We start from the raw sequence: 22822 nt of genomic DNA on the forward strand, positions 1-22822 counted from the left end.
CTTTCGTGAGGATCTTACTAGATCGTTCCAGTGGGAGATATGCATATATATATATAGACAAATAGGGGAGCCGTCTCATATAATTGGAAAAAGGCCTCATTTTATTCCCCATATATAATGTTCATAATATTGTTTATTTAAATGTACAATATAACTGCTATTATTTTTTTTTTATTTCTTTTAAATGATAATTGCACTATTTGGAAAACCCATTTAAAATAAATAATTTATTAATAGCGATTACAATTTAATCTATACTAATGATGCAAACGGGAAGTCAACATATACTAACCTATACTATGAATGCAAATGAAATTTAACTAACCTATACTACGAATGGAAAACAACTATCCTATGCATGTGCCACGCTCCCGGGATGTGCGATGCTGTCGTCGGTCTCACATAGGTGCCTTGTCTTTATCTGAAATGTGATAGCACGAGGCTTGAGTATTTCTAGAATACTTAGTAAGTGACCCCCTATTGGGGTTATGCAACAATCACATGCAAATGAGATGATGAGACCTATCTTTCAATCTATCTTCCTTCGGTGCTGTCCTAATGGGTAATTTGGACTTGTACCATATACTATACACACAACCCATACATGCGAGTATGGGCTCACCAGTTAGTTTGCACATCGCTGAACCACTTTCGTTGTCGAGTGAGCATACTCTAGGACCTCCTTAGGTCGGACACCCGTTAGAACTAGTAACCGTCATGACAACGCTATGCAAAACATAACGAACGTACACCTGCCATTGGGTGTACGCGTCTGTACCCTCATGATGGAATAGGGGTATCCCCCAATGCATGAGCACACATAATGCATGAGGTCCCCAATATTTATACTTTTATTATTAATGAATATAACCCCGCTATCATCTTTCATGCTTAACATGTCATTCCTCATTTTTCAGTCTACATATCATACATAAATCCTAACGGGGTTACCTTTCACGCAATTTATCGTGATTTTATGTCATACATTACATGCTGTTTACATTCAAATTATAGTACCATTCATGTCAGAATCATCCAGACACATCATACACGTTATAAGCATAGCACATCACATCATACTAAACAACATACATTCACATTTCACAAGCATACTTAATTGAGTATAACAGTCTAGCATACAATTTAATGACACGTGTGAATCCACGAGCACTTGCCAACATACAACATACAACGCGTAACTCACGACGGGTGAACCACTTACTTGGTAGGCCTTAGCCGAAGTACTCCCTACAATATAAACATAAACTCCTAGCTCCTCGTATACGTCCTACGCTTCCATTGGTGGTTAGTTCCTATTGGATCATTCGACACCTTCGTTAGTATTTAACAAACACAATTAATTTCCAACTTGAATTTGTGAAATACGGCCTTGATATATTTTACCTTAAACAGGGTCGAAATCAAGTTTGGGAGGGTTGGAAAGATGCCAAACAGGTCAGAAATAGGGTTCATGAGCCAAATAAGCCACCGGAGCCAACTAAGCCATTGGAGCCGAGGGGAGTTTTGCACCAGAATTTGCCACGTGGCGATACCAGGAGCGGCCACGTGTGCTACCCGAAGTTGGGCCGAGGAGTGGGTCGTCGGGTCGATCGCAGGTTTTCAGGTTGCAGTCGCGGGTATGGACTGACCGCGAGTGGTGGACCGAGCCTGGACTGAAAGGAAACGATTGCAGGTATTGGATTGGGCATCGGGTATTGGATTGGGCTTTCGGGTCTCGGGTTAGTTGGGTTTTTGGTCCCAGGTCGCGGCTGATGGGTTAGGCCGTAATTGGACTTCCTGGATTGGGTTGAGGCGACTGGGCCGGAGGGGTGTCGTCGACCGAGGTTTGGACTGGAGTGGGTTGGACTCGGTTCAGGTCGCAGGGGTCCAACCCTCGGATCGGACTTCGTCTTCTTCACCCGATTATTCGAAATTTTCCGGTTATCTCTCTCTCTCCTCTGTAACGTCGTTCCGATGTCCTTTTTCCTCCGTTTCCGAGTCTCCTCCTCCCCTTAATCCTGTTTATGGTGTTTGTTTGGTTCGTAAAGGCCTAACACTCTCGGATTTGAGAGGGTTCGAAAATCTGACGTTTTGTCTCTCTTACCCGACCGTGTACGACGTGTAAGCAACATCAAAATCTATCCCTGATGTGTTACTAGGATTGTTTTTGTGGTGAAGATCAGAGGGTTCGAAGTCGATTTCGTATGGTTTGGCTTCATCAGAGCGTTGTCAGTTTCTTCCTCACTCTCACATTTTTCGTTTTCCTCCTTGCAGGCGGTTTGGCTAAGGGTCGAGGTCTGTTGTTGTGGTGACCCCCAAAGTTGGGCGAGGCTCGTGGGTCGTGTGGGAATGAAAATTCCGGCGTTTGTTGGAGTTTTTGGTCTCGCCGACAATCGCGGAAGTTTTTTTTCTGATCCGTTACAAGTCATGTTCTTTGTTGTTAAGGATATTTAGTAATAAATTATAGTTTACCATATATATTTGATATTTTATTATAAGGCAAATATCTAATATTTGCCTTATTATCATAGGTATCTTTCCATTTATTGTTATTTCCATTTATTAGGCAAATATCTAATATTTGCCTTATTATCATAGGTATCTTTCCATTTATTGTTATTTCCATTTATTAGGCAAATATCTAATATTTGCCTTATTATCATAGGTATCTTTCCATTTATTGTTATTTCCATTTATTACTATTTTATCTAATATTTGCCTTATTATCATAGGTATCTTTCCATTTATTGTTATTTCCATTTATTACTATTTCCATATCCATTTGCCTTATTATCATAGGTATCTTTCCATTTATTGTTATTTCCATTTATTACTATTTCCATATCCCTGTAATTTATTTGATTATAAATAAGATAACTTTCACACCATTTAGGTGTGGTGGATTAATCAAACATTCACATGGTATTAGAGCCCTCTTGGTTTAACAACCCCGATCCTTTCTTTTCAATGGCTTTTGAATCCTCTAATCTTCTTCTCCACCACCCCTGCTGGTTTTGACGCCGCAGGGGCAGTCTTTATGACTGCCGTAGTCGGAGCCGATTGATTACTCTTCGGCTCCACCCTATTGACCTCCAAATCACCTTTCGTCATACTCTGTACATACAACCTCACCTTTTCCAACCCAATCGGTTTTCCCCTTGGCCAATATAGTCTCTCTCATTTTCTTCCCAATCAACCTTCATCCTTCACATAAACCCTAACCTAAACCTATCAACCTTTTGCAGAGATTTACCTTCGGAATTTGGGTGCGGCATTGGCCTATTCGCCAACCAAGTTGCCGCCGCCCTTCCTGCCAAAATTGGCTTCTTCGCCCGATGAGGCGACTCTTCCGACTGCCCTTCTGGCCAAAATTGGCTCCTTCGCCCAATGTGGCGACTCTTCCGGCTTCAGCATTGTCTTTGTCCCTTGCTCTAGGTTTCCCCTTCTACTTCTTGGGGTTAGAAATATTCTCATCAGAGCCAAGGCAGCATCGTCGCTAAGCGACAATCCCTCTTCATGGGTTAGACATATTCTCGCCAAAATCAAGGCAGTATCGCCGCTGAGCGGCGATCGCTCTGTAATTTTTGATGGCCAAGAACCGGGTTGTTAGCATCTTCATGAAAAGTGTTTCTCAACCTCTTTGAATTTTTCAGATTCAAGCTTCACGTTCGTTTAAATCCGACGCTTAGCTTGCGGTGGGGTGTTAAGGATATTTAGTAATAAATTATAGTTTACCATATATATTTGATATTTTATTATAAGGCAAATATCTAATATTTATTACTATTTCTATATCCTTGTAATTTATTTGATTATAAATAAGATAACTTTCACACCATTTAGGTGTGGTGGATTAATCAAACATTCACATTTGTTCTTAGTTGTTCATTGAGATGATATTACTTTTTTTATTACTCAAAGGCCGTTGGAGTTAAATTTGTAAGTTTAAACAAGCTTCATCACAAATTAACAAGGGTTCAAGCCTATTTCAAAATAAACTTGTCTCTAAGCATTTTATGTTTAATAACCATATGAAAAAGTTTTGCATGGGAGAATCTAAGCAACAATTATCATTCACCCAATGACAAGTGAATATGTTAAATTTTATGACTGCTTCAACTCTAACGGTTCATTGCAAGTCAAAGGATGATGATCTCGGTGAACATGTACTCCGTACCAGAGATAATTATAATTAGAGTTTCAAAGATAACTTTTGGCGTTCTACGATGTTTTGGTGCCATTTTAGTAGCAAATATGGACAAGTTACTCGTGATGTTTTTTGGCCAAAGAAAGGGAACTTGTTTAGTGATCAATGCGTTCATCATAATTGCACTTGGGCAGATGGTGACCAAGGTATTCACTTGTATCTTGGATCTCTCAATGCCTTTAAAGTAGTGCATCAGTGGAAATGATGTATATTCTGAGTTTCATTCAATTTTGAAGAATAATTTTATGAATAAAAATGTTCTATTATTATGAGGTTAAAGGTCCAATTATAATAAAATTTGGACCTCAAAATTTTAAAATTCGAATAATGTCTTCTAACTAATTAATTGGGATAGGATAACTCTTAGGTGGAGACACGATCATGGATGCATCAATAGGATTTTTTTTTGAAATGCTATATATATATATGGCGTTGGTAAAAGTCACACATGTCAATGACTCAAACATGACGCCAACAGACCTGAACAAATCCACATCAAAATTACGATAGTTATTTTTGGTTGGGGGACCTCATCATTAGTAAGTACAGTACGGGGTTATTCTTCATTTCAAAGTTTATGAAGTTCTTTGAAAAATTTTCATTCAAACTTTCCACTCATAGAGAGATACAACAAAATTTCATCTAAATGACATAATATCTTAGATTCAAACTGATAGCGTATAAGTGAGACGTTAAGGAAGTTATGGTTACATTACATTTGGTTAGTGTGTTCATATTATTCTATTCATAGTAAATAAATACTCGTTTACAATATTGAAAATCTGATCCATAAGAAGAGGATCGGTTACTTATGAGGGTTTTACAATTTTACAATTTCGATAAATAATTAGATGATTTGTGGTCATAAAGACCTTTAAATAAAATAAATTTACACAACCTTTTCAATTGTATCTCGGTTTAAAGGTTAATTGCATACAAGTAATTGTATATGTAATGCTCTTAATTTTCTAAACCTAATTAGTGATGTCACCTTATGCATGCATAATTCATTACGCGGAAGCTCATCATAAATAACCTTGGAAAAACACAACAGACTATTTCATAAACATTCATAAATCCAAAACGAATCTATCTCCGAAAATAAACCTTGAATAACTGAATTCAAAATAAATCTAAATAAAACAATACTCAATGTATAACTTAAAACAGTTAAATAAACGTAAACTCCTAAAAGTATCCCATCTCCAACTTCCATTGTGTCTTTAGCTCTGCCGTCAACCGTACATTGACGCCTTGCCTTTACCTGAAAAATGTAGGTAACACGTGACTTGAGTATTTTATGAAATACTCAATAAGTCACCCCACTATTGGGGTTAGAAATGCAAACACATGCAACATATGAGCGGGACCTAACTTTTAATAAACTTTACATGGCCTTGGGCGCTTTTCTATTCCGAGTAGGGTTGGATGTGTGGTACTCCTTCACACATGGCCCATGTACGCGTACATGGACCCACCAGGCAGGCTCATATACGTACCCCTGGGCCTGGCTTTGTCGGGCACAATGTACTACACGTCGCAGACACCACAAAATAGAAAAGGCCCGCATGATATCATGGCGAACATAAATATCGTTCATTCTTTCGTAACATAAAGGGTAAGAATTTCGACACACGTGACATACATATATGCATGAGGTCCCTTAACATATCTAACATGGCATTATATAAGAATCGCTAATTACATGGCATCTCAGATGACTTACATTATATGAAATATTACATATCATAAAAGTACATTCCAGTTGCATTAGCATCTCATAACATGACTCGATAATACTACGTGTATCCATGACATCGATCAATATTTTTATGACGTATATTACTAACATATCATTCATAACTTCACATAACATAAATAGTCATCAGTCAACATAATCCATTACGTTTCATAGCATAAACAGTGACATAATTCATATATCATATAGTCATATCACATAATAAAACATGGTGCATGCATCATATAGTCATATACATCATATAGTCCTCAACACCAATTTCTGAAGGTCAACCTTCTTTGACACAATGATCTCGACATCAATACCTTACTTCCACTCGATTCTTCCTCCGAAGAGAAACTCCAACGTTTCGGAGGAAAGTTTGGAGATAAAATCGTTTTCAAGCGATGTAAAAGGTTGGACATAGGAATATAAAAATAATATGAAAACATTTGCATTATAGGATTTTTGGATAAGGAAACTGGTAGAAAAGAAAGTTTCTATTAGGTAATAAAAGTGTAGCAGGAAAACCCTCCATTTCCATGGAGATTACATTTAATTATTTATTTTTATTTTTATTTGATTTTATTTTATTTCAGAAACTCAAATCCTTACCGGATAGGTACTCAATTTAGCTATATATATAAGACAAAATCGGAACAAGTTGGATATGAAAAGTGATAAATCTCCAAAAGGAAAAAAAAAAAAAAAAAAACTTATGTTAACATATTATGTTTAATCACGTTGATTGCATTGGAACCAAACCATATGATTAAGTCGTGTTAGCAACATTCAAGTTATAAGTTACATTGTCAGCATCCAAGATACAACCTGTAGTGTCCAATTGGCAAGATACCTTTTTGAATTCGATGGCGGATTTAATTTTGGTGGTTCACTGCAAGTCGAAAGATAACGATTTGGGCGAGCATGTCATCAACACTAGAGGCAATTACAACGGAAACTTTAAAGAAAATCATTTGCAAACCACATTGTTTGGGTGCAATTTTAGCAGTAAATATGGGCAAGCTACTAGTAATGTTTTTTGGCAAGAGCAACGAGACCGATCATAATTGCATTTGGACAAGGGTAGACCTAGACATTTCCTTTCATTATAATCCTACCCACACTAATAAACTAATGTATCCTTGTAAATGACGTAATCTATTCTTCATTTGCATTTTCTCGTCAATCCCAAGCTATAAATAAAAACACTCCGTTATATATTTTAAGGTCAAATGTTCATCTCTTTCATATTTATTGAAGTACAAAGCTTCATAGTGATACGGTAAGACACACATAGGTTACAAAGATCTCTCATCCTTCAAAATTTCTCCTTTCTCACTTAATAGTGTTAATTTGTACTTTTTTTTCCATTAAATCACAATAACGGATCAGGTTACTTTCTACCGAAACTCTCATGAATGTGTCTAGACCTTTGTCAATGAAATGCATACAATGTCAACAAAAGCTACTTATGTCCATGCCTCTAACATGATGCTACCAAATGTGATGGATTTTGTGCCATAAATATAGCGTTTTCTCTCCCTCGATATATTGGTTGATAAGTGCTACCAAAAATATAGTTTTTTTTTAATCATTCTTATACTTTTTTTTCCTTAAAAAAAAAAAATATGACAATAAAAAAAAATCTAATTATTAATTTTTTAATTAAAATTTTAATATTTTATCTTAATTAATATAAAAAAAATTACTTTTTTAATCTTGCATTCTAAACTTCTCAAAAATACAACCTATAAATTTAATACTTATTCAATTTTTTTAATACAAAAATAATGAAGTTCAAACTTTAAACTTACATAAAAGGAACTAATCATACAAAATCAGTTGCTAACAAAAGCTAACTGATGACAGAGTGCTGGAAAAAATTAAGAAAATTTAGCTGAACCTTTTACATCCTGTTATGAAAAACTAATTGTGGTTAAAATATAACTCCTTAGAGCCTCATTTCCCTATATGTATCTGTATATATAAGAGATAGAATCCAAGTACATTTGTAGTAAAAAAGGGTGAGTGATCTTGGAGAAGAAAATGGAGTCTCTAAGCACATTATGTTTAATCGTGTTGGTTGCTTTGACATCGAACAATATGATGAGGTTTTGTTTTGCAGAATCTAAGCTACAATTACCGTTCGTCCGATATAAAGTGATTATTTTAAATGAGATGACTGCTTCAACTCTAACGGTTCATTGCAAGTCAAAAGATGACGATCTGGGCGAGCACATACTACGCTCTGGAGATAATTACGACTGGAGCTTTAGAGAAAATTTTTGGATTTCTACATTGTTTTGGTGCGATTTTAGCAGCAAATATGGTCAAGTTAGTGGGAATGTTTTTTGGACCGGCAAATGGAATTGGCTTAATTTTCAATGTGTTCATCATACGTGCACTTGGGCATGTCGAGACCAAGGTATTTACTTGTATTTTGGATCTCGCAATGCCTTTGAGTTAATGTATCAATGGAAATGATACACTCTGACTTTGGTTTAACTTCAATAAATAAGTTTATGAATAAAAATGGTCCTTATCTTTTGTGAGGTTAAAGGTTCAATTCTAATCAAATTTGATTTTCAAAATCTTTAAATTACTATCATGGATGCGTCTATAGAAACTTTTTGGTAATGTTATGTATATGACGGCGGTAAAAGTCACACATGTCAATGACAACATCATGGTGCCAACAGACATGAATAAATCTAGATCAAGCTTACGAGGGTTATTTTTGGTTGGGAGACCTCATCATTCGTAAGTACAGTACGAGGTTATTCTTCATTTCAAAGATTATGAAATTCTTCATTTGAAAAATTTGTCATTCAAGGTTTGCACTCTTAGAGAGATACAACAAAATTTCGTCTAAATAACATAGATAAAAAAGAAAAATATAGGTGAAGGGAAGAAGGAAAAATTTAATAGAGGAAAATGTAAGATTTAGTGAGTCTTTTAGGGTTTAGGGTTTATTGTCTCTCCTTCATGTCTCACTTCAAGAATCAATTAGAACTGACTAAAGATAATCGTTAACCCTATTAAAAAAAAAATTGGAGGAAACATAGAGAAGTAAAAATGAGAGATAGAATTGATTAAATTTTCTTTTGTTATAGGTGTAATTCAAGCAGCGGAATAATATTGGCAATTATTTTTGTGTACGGTCAAACAAATTCTTTCCCTATAAGAGTAACTATACTTTTTTTAATAGAAGATGAGATGTTTAATGTATTTATATATATAATATTCAAACACTCTACTCATTCAAAGTTTCTAATGCCAGTATGAAGTCTAATACATGGGCTATTGTAAAATGTAGAGAATTAAATTTAAAATTGATGTTATAGATTTACATTGGTTGACTTCGAAAAAATGGAAAAAATCAAACTTTCATCAAGTATAGATGGGTGACACCAACCTACGCTAATCAAGTATGTGGTCTTATTATAGGATATGCTAGAAATTGTATGAGAAAATTTTTGGATTTCTACGCTGTTTTGGTGCCATTTTAGCAGCAAATATGATCAAGTTAGTGGGAATGTTTTTTGGACAGACAAATGGAATTGGCTTAATTTTCAATGTGTTCGTCATACCTGTACTTGGGTACGTCGAGACCAAGGTATTTACTTGTATTTTGGATCTCGCAATGCCTTCGAGTCAGTGTATCCATGGAAATAATACCCTCGAACTTTCATTTTATTTCAATAAATAAGTTTATGGATAAAAATGTTGATTATCTTTTCTGGAATTAAAAGTTCAATTTTAATCAAATTTGATTTTCAACCTAACCAAAAGATAACAGAGAAAATTTACAAAATTCAAAATTAAAATAAATACATGGTGATCATAATTAAAATAAATAAGAAGAAAGGAAGGGGAAAATTTAACGGAGGAAAATGAAAGATTCAGTAATTATTGAGTAATCCTTTTATTATTTATTTATGAATTATTATTATTACTATTATTACGTATATTTTTTTGATTGTTTATTATTATTTTGGGCTATTACAACTACTTTTACTTCTGTTCCAAATATTTATATTACATGTATTGGTTGTTCCTTATCTCACTTAAAATCTTCTTTCCATCAGTAAATTAACTTCTGATTTTCCTCTCAACGTTTCATTTACTAATAATCTTCTTACTATCTAGAATCGTCAAACAGGAAGGGTGGTGGCAACTAGTAATAGAGATGGAGGGCTATATATGCTGGAGTGCGACAACTCTGCTTTTATTTCGGTCCTTAGAAACAAATCTTTCCTTGTTTCATATGATTTATGACATGCTCGCCTGAGTCATGTGAATCGTTCTGTTATTTCTTTTTCAAATAGAAAATCTCATCTTTCTCTTACGTTTTTATTGTCTTCTCCATCACTATGTAGTACTTGTCAACTTGCGAAAAGTCGTCGATTGTCTTATTCCCGCAATGAACGTAGGTTGTCTCATGTGTTAGCTCTTATTCATTGTGATCTTTGGGGTCTTTCCCTGTCAAATCAAATTCGGGTTTTCTTTACTATGTTATTTTTATGGGTGATTATTCTCGATTCACTTGACTTTACCCTAAAAAATTTAAATCTGATTTCTTTGATATTTTTCTTCAATTTAAAAAATGTGTGGAAAATCAATATTCTTCTCGTATCAACGTATTTCAAAGCGATGGAGGTACCGAATTTACTAGCACTTGTTTCAAAACTCATTTACGTACTTTTGGCATCCACTATCAATTCTCTTGTCCATATACACCTGCTCAAAATGGTCGTGCTGAGAGAAAACACTGTCATGTGACTGAGACTGGCTTGACCCTTCTCTTTCACTCCCATCTTTCTCCTCTTTTTTGGGTAGACGCCTTCAGCACTGCACCTTATATTATCAACCGGCCTACTCCACTTCTTGGAGGTAAGTCACTCTTTGAACTTCTCTATGGTTACTCTCCTCATTATGACAATTTTCATCCCTTTGGTTGTCGTGTTTATCCTTACTTGCATGATTATATGCCTAACAAGCTTTCTCCCCGCAACATTCCTTGTATCTTTTTTGGGTTAGAGTCCTACTCATAAAGGGTTATGTTGTCTTGATCCCGCCACCACTAAGCTATATATCACTCGCCATGCTCAATTTGATGAAACTCACTTTCATGCTATCCCTAGCTTCTAGGCCCAACCTCTTTCCTCTCTTCATATTTCTAATTTCTTGGTATTTGTTCTGACCTTGTGGATGAGTCTGTGTAGGTTGATACTTCTCGTGCAGGTTACACTTTGCCACCCTTAACTTCTGATCCGACCTCTATTGAACTTACTGTTGATTCCTCTTCTTTGGGCTCTAATCCTATGATCACACGAGCCAAAGCTAGTATATTCAAGGCTCGTCATCCAGTAAATCGTGGTATTTTGGGCTCATCTGGACTTCTTTATGCTCTTCTTGCATCCACCGAGCCAAAAGGATTCATATCTGCGACTAAGAATCCTGCTTGGGTTGCTGCCATGGATGAAGAAATTCGAGCTTTACAACAAAATGGTACTTGGACTTTGGTTCCTCGCCTTGCCAACACCAACATCGTGGGCTCAAAATGAGTGTTTCGCATTAATATTTGTCTGATGGATCCGTCGAGCGTTTCAAGGCTCGTCTTGTTTCCAAAGGTTATACTCAGGTTTCTGGTCTTGGCCACACTAACACTTTCAGTCCGGTTGTCAAAGCTACCACTGTCTGTGTTGTGCTTTCTATTGCAGTCACAAATAAATGACATCTTCGACAACTTGATGCCAAGAATGCTTTTCTCAATGGAACTCTTATTTAACGTGTTCATATGGAACAACCTCCTGGGTATATTGATCATCGCTTTCCCACTCATATTTGTCTATTAAAGAAAGCCCTCTATGGCTTAAAGCAAGCTTCTTACGCCTGGTTTCAACGTTTTAGCTCATTTCTTCTCACACTTGGTTTTTCTTGCAGTCGAGCTGACACGTCCCATTTTGTCTTTCATCAGCAATCTAGCCTTATCTATTTGCTTCTTTATGTTTATGACATTATTGTTACCATCAACAACTCATCTCTTATTGATAGCTTTACTCGCAAGCTTCATTCTGAGTTTGCTACCAAAGATTTGGGTTCTCTCAGTTACTTTCTTGGTCTTGAAGCTTCACCCACTTCTAATGGTCTCTTTATTAGTCAGTTAAAATATGCTCGAGATATTCTTACTCGTGCTTAGTTGCTCGATAGCAAACCAGTCCACACTCCCATGGTTGTTGCTCAACACCTGACTGCTGATGATTTTCCTTTCTCTGATTCTACTCTTGTTGGAGCTCTTTAGTACTTGACTATCACGTGTCCAGATATTGCCTATACTGTCAATTCTGTCAGTCAATTCTTGCATGCCCCTATTGCAAATCACATTCTTGTTGTCAAACGTATTCTTCGCTATGTTAAAGGAACATTCCACTTTGGTCTTACCTTTCGTCCATCCACTGTCCCTAGTACGCTAGTCGCTTATTCGGATGCTGACTGGGCTGGTTGTTCCGATACTTGTCGTTCTATATCTAGCTATTCTATTTATCTTGGTGACAATCTCGTTTCTTGGAGTGCCAAAAAGCAACCTATTGTCTCACTCTCCAGCTGTGAATCTAAGTATCGTGCTCTTGCCACGACTGCTGCTAAACTTCTTTGGGTTACGCATCTTTTGTATGACCTCAAGATCTCTATTTCATAGCAGCCCTTACTCTTATGTGACAACAAAAGTGCTATTTGTTTTAGCTCTAATCCGGTTTCTCATAAGCGGGCCAAACATGTTGTACTAGATAATCATTTCCTGCGAGAACTTGTTATCGTCGGCAAACTTAGAACAGAATATGTACCTTCCCATCTCCAAGTTCCTGACATCTTCACAAAAAGTATTTCTCGACCTCTCTTCGAATTTTTCAGATCCAAGTTTCACGTTTGTTCAAATCGGACTCTCAGCTTGCAGGAGGTGCTAAGGATAGTTGATCGTAGATATTTGTCTTACATTACGGCTTACTATATTTGTCCTTTTTATTCTTTCCTTTATTGTTCTTTCCGTATTATTTGTAATTTACCATATTTCTCTCTCCTATAAATGATTATAAATACAGAACTTTCACCGCATTTAGTTGGTGGTTTTAGCAAACATTTTCAAAGCACAACTTTGTTTCTAAGAATAAGAATTACCACGGTTAAGAATTGAATTTTGAAATATTAGACCTAACGAAAGCAGACAATACTCCAACTGAAAATAACTCCATCAAATTTATATGAAATCATATAACAGTAACTATATTTTAAATATTAGTAATAGTTAAAAATGAGATGTTTAATATATTTATATATATAATATTCAAAGATTTTATTAATGCAAATTTCTAATGCTCGCATGAAGTCGGACACGTAGATTATTGTAAAATGTAGAGAATTTAATTTGAAATTGATGTCATGGATTCACAATGGTTGACTTCAATACGATGGACAAAATCAAACTTTCATCAAGTATAAATTGGTGAGATGAACCTAAGCTAATCAAGTAAGTGGTCTTACTACAGGATATGCTAGAAATTGTATAAGTTATGATGATGTATGAGCTGCATCGTATGACGTCGATGATGTATGAGTTATGATGCTTGATGATGTGTTTGATGTATGACGTACTTGATATGTTTTATGCACTTTATGGCAATATGATGAGTATGATGATTGCATGACGTTTGTCATAACATGTTGATGTTTTCCCTAGTAAGCATGTTATACGATGATGAGTTATGATGCTTGATGATGTGCGTGATATATATTGTTTGATGTATGACGTACTTGATATGTTTTATGCACTTTATGGCAATATGATGAGTATGATGATTGCATAACATTTGTCTTAATATGTTGATGTTTTCCATAGTAAGCATGTTACAATCCTACCAACACCAATAAGCTAATGTATCATTGTAAATGACGTAATCGATTCTTCATTTGCATTATCTCTTCAATCCCAAGTTGTAAATAAAAACACTATAAGGTCAAAGGTTCATCTCTTTTATATTTATTGAAATAAAAAGCATCATAGTGATACTGACAGTAAAACGCACACAATTTACAAAGAACTTTCATCCTTCAAAATTTCTCCTTTCTTGCTTAATAGTGATAATTTGTACTTTCTTTCCATTATTAAAGTGTAATCACAATAACATATGAAGTTACTTTCTATCCAAACTTTCTCATGAATGTGTCAACAATAGAGACCTTCGTCGATGCAATGCATACCATGTCAACAAAAGCTATGTATGTCAGATGCCTCTAACATGATGATACCAAATTGGATGGATTCATTTCGGATGATACATTGATATATATATTTTTTTTGGGTTAATCATTCTTATACTTTTTGTCCTTGAGAAATATGGCAAGAAGAAGCATAAGAATGATATAAAAAAAAAAAAAAAAAGAATAAATAAAATAAAAAAAAAAATCTATTTTTTATTTAAGCTATAAAAATGTCAAATAAATTTTTAATATTTTATTTTAATTAATATTAAAAAAATTACTTTTTAATCTTCCATTTTAAACTTCTAAAAAATACCACTCATAAATTTAATACTTTATCTATTTTTTTAATACATAAATAATGAAAGGTCGAACTTTAAACTTTACCTAAAAGGAACTAATAAAATACAATATCAGTTGCTAACAAAAGCTAACCGCTAACGAGCGCCAGAGAAATTCAGAAAGTTTAGTTGACCCCTTTTACATCCTGTTATGGAAGATATTCCGTAATAATCAAAAGGTACATCACACTTGAACTAATTGCGGTTAAAATATAACTACTTAGAGCCGCAGTTTCCCTATATGTGTATATATATATATATATATATATATATATATATATATATATATATATATATATGTATATATATAAGAGATAGAATCCAAGTACATTTGTAGTAAAAAAGGGTGAGTGATCTTGGAGAAGAAAATGGAGTCTCTAAGCACATTATGTTTAATCGTGTTGGTTGCTTTGACATCGAACAATATGATGAGGTTTTGTTTTGCAGAATCTAAGCTACAATTACCGTTCGTCCAATATAAAGTGATTATTTTAAATGAGATGACTGCTTCAACTCTAACTGTTCATTGCAAGTCAAAAGATGACGATCTGGGCGAGCACATACTGCGCACTGGAGATAATTACAACTGGAGCTTTAGAGAAAATTTTTGGATTTCTACGTTGTTTTGGTGTCATTTTAGCAGCAAACATGGACAAGTTAGTGGGAATGTTTTTTGGACAGCCAAATGGAATTGGCTTAATTTTCAATGTGTTCATCATACCTGCACTTGGGCATGTCGAGACCAAGGTATTTACTTGTATTTTGGATCTCGCAATGTCTTCGAGTTAATGTATCAATGGAAATGATACACTCGGACTTTCATTTAATTTCAATAAATAAGTTTATGAATAAAAATGCTCATTATCTTTTATGAAGTTAAGGGTTCAATTTTAATCAAATTTGATTTTCAACCGAAAAAATGATAAAACAGAGTAAATAAAAAGAGAATGTAACACCCGAATCCGGATGACAAACTTAAAAATCTAACTTTTTCCTTTTAAGTTGAACTTATGAGATTTTATTGAGGGTATTAGAGATTAAATTTTGAGACGAGGTAGAAGACAAAAATGTTTAGAAATATCTCAAGAACTCAAGGAAAAATATATAAAATGAAAAATGATGGTAAATTATGAAAAATTGTCAAATTCAACCGAGAAGGATATTTTGGTCATTCTACCATCTTCCTCATTAAGAGCCTCAAATGGAGGTTAGTAAAAGATAAATAAAAGAAAAGAAAAAAAAAATGGAGAGAAGAAGGTTGTAGACAGAATTGGAAGTAACAGCCACTTTCGATCTGGCTACGAGGAGTCCGATTCCGGCGGAGATTTCTTCACAAATACTTCACAGAACTGAAGCATTATGGACCCTCGAATCGTCCAAAACCATCATGGAACGGAGGAAATCCATAAGTAAATTCTTGAAACTTGGTTTTCGGATTTTCCTTAGATCTGTGAGAAATATGAGGATTTAAATTATGAAATTTAGGTATGTTAATCTAGAGTGGTCTGCTATCATATTCCATGAAGTAAGTCTTGATCGATTTAGATCGGAAATAGGAGTTCCCACTTTCACCAAAGGATGTAAGTATTGATGTTTCTTGCCAACTTTGGACTAAGTTTATTATAGCTGTGGTTAGAAATAAATTACAAGAAAGAAATATACCTATATGTGGATGGACATGAGGCCGACAAATCTCGTGAAGGAAATACGAAAATGCAAAGAAAATAGAAAATAATCGATTTTCTGAAAAATCACAGAGATGAGAGGTAGAAGACGAACAGTGGAGGGACGCATGTAAGGAAAGTAGAGGGCCGCGCGTCGCCGGAAAGATGGGACACGTGTCCGGCGTGGAATGGCGGAGGAAAATCACAAAAAAAATACTGCGTCAAGTAAGGTTTGAAGACCGACGCCTGCTACAAGATCCGTGAACCCGCACGAGACCCGAACCCATCAACCGACCCATCCCGTGTTCGCCACGCGTCAGCGTGGGAAAAATCGTAGGAACCCGCGTGCATACAGATTCGAACGCACGCCCTGGCTCTTAGTGGGCCAGTCAGCACTCGCCACGTGACGGAAACCAGGGCGTCCGTACGCGCGCGTGGGAAATTCCTCCAGCACGTGAACCAGCGCGTGAGACTCTTTTTATTCCGATTTGACTTCCGTTCGACTATTTTTCATCTCGGTTTTGATACTGATCTAAGTCTAACTTGATTTAGGACCTATAAGCAAACTTTCAAGAGTTTTGAAGCTCTTAATTAGCCAAAAAGTAAGCTTCGAAGGGCACGCCTCATTCCAATAAGTAACCATACGGATTTAGGAAGTAATACTTGTAGGGTGCGCTTGGTTTTGCATACATGCTGGAGAAAATTACTCATAGGTGGCTAGATCTAATGATCCTCCATACTTAGGGAATTAAATATATATTTGTTGGACTTGCTGCCCTAGTGAGATTTTGTACTCGTTGTTTGTATGCTTGCTGGACTATCTTACTACTGCTTTTATCTGTTGATACTATGTTGGCGGACGGGAGAATTTGTGTATCTGCACTCCGGGTGTTGATGGATGTTACCGCCTCGTTGAGCTTTATGATTGTATGCGTTGTTAATCATACATAAACTCCTCTTAAATGATTGTGTGAACTTATGATATGATTGATAAGTTGTAGTGTTGTGATATGTCTAGGGTGAACTCTTGTAGGGATTGAGTTGGGTTTAGTTAGGGGACCCTCCTGATGTTACGGTCTATTGTGTCGTGAGCGACGCTTAGAGGGAGAGACCCTTTAACCCTGAACTGTTATGGACTTGGGAGTCTTGCTTGAGTGACTTTGGAAGCCAGGGCCCCTAACTCAATAGTTTTAACTACCCTTGAGATATAGAGAACCACATTAGGACCCCGAGGTGTAGAGAGATGACCTCTTAGCCAACAGTATCTAGTATAGCGTTCGAGTATGCTCTACTTTCCTTCCTACTCCACAGTGGTACTGTTGAGCTAGATGAGACACCAGTTAGGGAGATCTTACCCTCCCCTGCCTACTCTGGTGTGGTACCGTTGAGCTAGACGAGACGCCAGTTCGTGAGATGTTACTCTTCCCTTCCTACTTCGGTGTGGTACAGTTGAGCTAGGCAAGACGCCAATTAGGGAGGTGTTACTCTTCCCTTCCTACTCCGGTGTGGTACTGTTGAGCTTGGCGAGACGTTTGTTAGGGAAGTGTTACTCAGTGGTAGATCGACTACTCTGCATGGGGATTTGTCTTATGGTAAGATGTTGATCACGCGAGTGGGTCATGGTCACCTGCATGATGGGTTCGTCCTGTGGAAGGACGTTGACCATGCAGTGACTAATTCTAGCTGGGTTGTACGAGGGGTACATGTAGTTATGAGGGAACACCTCATCCTCAAACGTTGAATATCGCTTCAAAGGTTAAGTTCTTCCACCCTAAACTGTATACTGAGAGTACTGAGACTCCAAGGTCTAGAGTATAGTTGGTGGTTCTCTCCTAAACTTGGACGCGATTAAGGGCCGCCTACAAGTAGGTTGCTTGCTAAGTATATTTTTATACTCACCCCGTTTCCCCTTCTTTTTTTCAGATATCGGTCGAGGTGAGGAAGTGTTCGAGAGCTGCACTGTCACAGAGGAGTGTCGTTCCAGAGCGTCAGTCCCTTGTCTGTCTTTTAGAGTCTTTTGTATTTTTCTTTCATAATTGTATTTCCTGATTTAAATATTATTAGATTTTCATCTTCTATTTTATCTTCTTTTAAATTTTTATTTTTATTCAATTTCGTCTTTTTAGTCACTATTCGATTTTTCGAAGCCTCGAAAATCGGGTCGTGACAAAAAAAAAAATTACAACATTAAAATAAATACATAGAGGAGGGAGGAAGCAAAGGAAAAAAGAGGAAATTTATCCAAATAAATACATAGATGAAAAAGGAAAAAAATTTAATAGAGAATACAAAGATGTAGTTTAACTGATAAAAAGAAAAATTGGGTGAACATAATTAAAATAAATAAGAAGAAGTGAAACCTAGTAAAAAGCAAAAATTTAATGGAGGAAATGAAAGATTCCGTGAACATTAAAAAAAAATAACTGAAGAAAAAAAAAATCTAGAAAATAAAGACTCCCTTCTGCCTTTGCACTCGAGGGTCAATCTCTGTCTGGCCCGAGGAAACCTTTGCACGCCTCCGTTACCTTTTGGGAGGCCTACGCCCCATAGAAACTGTCTACCTGAGACTGTCCCTTTCCTGCGGAGCTTAGGTGGAGGGCGAAGAAGGCCCCCTTCCGGGGGGCCCGAGCCATCAGTGAGATACCACTCTAGAAGAGCTAGAATTCTAACCTTGTGTCAGGACCTGAGTAAAAATGAGAGACATGAAATTGATTAAATTGTCTTTTGTTATCGGTGTAATTCAAATGGAATAATATTGACACCACCCTTAATGTAAAAGTGAGAGACATGAAATTGATTCTAATGTCTTTTTCAATTGCACTTAAGTTTAAAGTTTAACGGCATACGCCTAATTGAATAGGTACTTGCCTAAAGTCTCTTAACCTATTATGTTTAATCATATTGATGGCTTTGGAACCAAACAATATGATTAAGTCGTGTTTAGTAGCATCCAAGGTGCAAGTTACACTCTTAGCATCCAAGATGCAACCCATACTGTCCAATTGGCAAGAGACCATTTTGAATACGGTGGCGGATTCATCTCTGATGGTTCACTTCAAGTCGAATGGTAACGATTTGGACGAGCATGTCATCAACTCTAGAGGTAATTACAACGGGAACTTTAAAGAAAATATTTTTTGCAAACCACATTATTTTGGTGAAATTTTAGCAGCAAATATAGGCGGGTTACTAATAATGTTTTCTGGCCAGAACAATAGAGGTGGCTTAGTGATCAATGTGTTGATCATAACTGAATTTGGACACAGGTAGACCCAGACATTTCCTTACATTATAATCCTACAAACACCAATAAACTAAATCAATGTTTTTAATACATAAATAATTTACCTAAAAAGAACTAATAAAATACAAAATCAGTTGCTAACAAAAACAAACCAGTGCTGAAATTATGATGTATGTTTAGGTGACCATACCTTTTACATTATGTTATGGAAGATAATCTATAATAACCAAAATGTAGAACACACATTGAACTAATTGTGGTTAAAATATAACTACTTACAACCTTAATTTGGCTATATGTATGTATATATATATAAGAGATAGAAGCCAAGTACATTTGTAGAAAAGGGTGAGTGATCTTCGAGAAGAAAATGAAGTCTCTAAGCACATTCTGTTTAATGGTGTTGGTTGCTTGGACATCAAACAATATGATGAGGTTTTGTTTTGCAGAATCTAAGCTACAATTACCGTTCGTCCGGTATAAAGTGATTATTTTAAATGAGATGACTGCTTCAACTCTAACGGTTCATTGCAAGTCAAAAGATGACGATCTGGGCGAGCACATAGTACGCACTGGAGATAATTACAACTGGAGCTTTAGAGAAAATTTTTGGATTTCTACATTATTTTGGTGTCATTTTAGCAGCAAATATGGTCAAGTTAGTGGGAATGTTTTTTGGACGGACAAATGGAATTGGCTTAATTTTCAATGTGTTCATCATACGTGCACTTGGGCATGTCGAGACCAAGGTATTTACTTGTATTTTGGATCTCACAATGCCTTCGAGTTAATGTATCAATGGAAATGATACACTCTCACTTTTATTTAATTTCAATAAATAAGTTTATGAATAACAATGCTCATTAATTTTAAAACTTCAATATCTTCAAACCAATTAGTTCAGATAAGATAGCCCTGATGTCGAGGCACTATCATGAATGGTTGATAGAAACTATCTTGTAATGCTATGTTTATGACGGCGGTAAAAGTCACACATTATTAATGACAACAACATGGTGCCAACAGACATGAACAAATCTATGCCAAGTTTACCAGACTTATTTTTGGTTGGGGACCTCATCACTCGTAAGTATATTACAATATTATCGTGCATGTCAAAGTATATGAAATTCTTGGTTTGAAAATTTTGTCGTTCAAACTTTAGGTTTAGGTACAACAAAATTTAATCTAAACGTCATATCATATATTAGATTCAAACTAATAATGCATCAGTAACTGTTAAGGATATTTAGTAATAAATTATAGTTTACCATATATATTATATTTGATATTTTATTATAAGGCAAATATTAGATATTTGCCTTATTACCATAGGTATCTTTCCATTTATTATTATTTCCATTTATTACTATTTCCATATCCTTGTAATTTATTTGATTATAAATAAGATAACTTTTACACCATTCATAAGTGGTGGATTAATCAAACATTCACATGGTATCAGAGCCCTTTCGGTTTAACAACCCCGATCTTTTCTTTTCAATGGCTTTTGAATCCTCTAATCTTCTTCTCCACCACCCCTGCTGGCTTTGACGCCTCAGGGGCAGTCTTCATGGCTGCCGCAGGCGGAGCCGATTGATTATAAATAAGATAACTTTCACACCATTCATAAGTGGTGGATTAATCAAACATTCACAGTAACAATCCACTAGACATTTAAATGAACAAGGTAAGAAAGTTAGTAACATCTTGGTAACATCTGTTTCTTATTATTCAAATAAAAATTTGTTTACAATTTCAAATTTTCCATCAATAAATAGAAAATAACTCCATGAATGAGCGGTTTACCATTTAGAAATTCTCATATGAAGACCTTTAAATAAAATAATTTTACACAACAGTATAAGTATTCAATTTAATTTCTAGTCTCGAGTTAGAATGAGTTGTTTGGATTTCATTGTTTTAAATTATTTTATATTTTTTTTAATTTCTTTAAATTTCAGTATTTCGTATTTAAACACGTTTTCGAGAGCATATTTTAAATGTTTTTGACATTTATACTATAGATGATGTTTTTTTTAAGAGTTATGTTTCCAAATAGATGATGAGCATGAGACATTAGTAGCGATTATGAGTATGTAGAAATTTAGGATCATTACATGCGGTCATAAAGACCTTTAAATAAAATAAATTTACACAACTTTTTCAATTGCACCATGGTTAAGTCTCTTAGCATTCTATGTTCAATCATATTGATTGCTTTGAAACCAAACAATATGATCAAGTCGTGTTTAGCAGCATCTAAGGTGCAAGTTACACTGTCAGCATCTAAGATGCAACATGTACTATCCAATTGGTAAGAGACCATTTTAAATTCGATGGCGGATTCAATTCTAGTAGTTCACTGCAAGTCGAAAGATAATGATTTAGACGAGCATGTCATCAACGTCATCAACGATGGAGGCAATTACAACTGGAACTTTAAAGAAAATCTTTTGCAGGCCACATGGTTTTGGTAAATGATGTAATTCATTTTTCATTACATTATCTTGTCAATCCCAAGTTATAAATAAAAACACTCTGTTGTTTATTTTAAGATCAAATGTTCATCTCATATTTATAAAAAAAACATAATAGTGATACTGACATCAAAATGCACACGTTATAAAGAACTCTCATCCTTCCAAATTTCTTCTTTCTTACTTGATAGTGATAATTTGTACTTTCTTTCCATTATTAAAGTTTAATTACAATAATATATAGGGTTACTTTCTACCGAAACTCTCTCATGAATATGTCAATAGAGACCTTCATCGATACAATGCATACAATGTCAACAAAAGCTACGTATCGTGATGAATCTAACATGATGCTGTTGGGTTTTATGTCTTAAAACTCATAGTTTGTAAACAAAAACATATTCTATTTTCAATAAAGTTATTATTGTTGTTTATTCAGTAAAGATTGTTATTGAATAAAGTGAATTTTACGATTATTAATCTAAATCCAATAAACTAAGAACACTCTAACTATAATATGATTACTTGAACTATATGTAGAGACATATGAGTGGATCAAGTTCAAGTATATAGTTCAAATGATCTATAGTACAGGGATAAGGCCGGGGACATTATGGATGTGGCCCACTTTTGTATATGATATAAACAATGTGATCACTAAATTGTACATGCGGAGACATGTGAGTGGGGGCGCCCTATGCAATGAGTATTGCATAAGATCGGATCATGAAGAAAATCACTCTCACTTTATAATGTTGTTTACTGTTGAGACTGATTTTCTTTTCATTCAATGACCTAGGTAACTCGATCTTAATCCTGAGCTAACCATGAACTACTGTTTATTCGGAATTATCCTTAGATTTGCATGGGTGAGAGTGGCTCGAATTCG

At 35.4% G+C, this 22822-nt stretch overlaps 1 long non-coding RNA gene across 1 annotated transcript; it reads left to right on the plus strand.

Moving 5' to 3' along the window:
- Positions 1-16026: 16026 nt before the first annotated feature.
- LOC111491950 lies at positions 16027-16423 on the plus strand. Its single transcript, XR_002719800.1, has 2 exons — positions 16027-16125; positions 16303-16423. It is a non-coding gene; the product is annotated as an uncharacterized LOC111491950 (long non-coding RNA).
- The last annotated feature ends 6399 nt before the right edge of the window (positions 16424-22822 follow it).

The sequence above is a fragment of the Cucurbita maxima genome, unplaced genomic scaffold (genome assembly GCF_002738345.1).
Source record: "Cucurbita maxima cultivar Rimu unplaced genomic scaffold, Cmax_1.0 Cma_Scf00017, whole genome shotgun sequence".
NCBI lineage: Eukaryota > Viridiplantae > Streptophyta > Magnoliopsida > Cucurbitales > Cucurbitaceae > Cucurbita > Cucurbita maxima.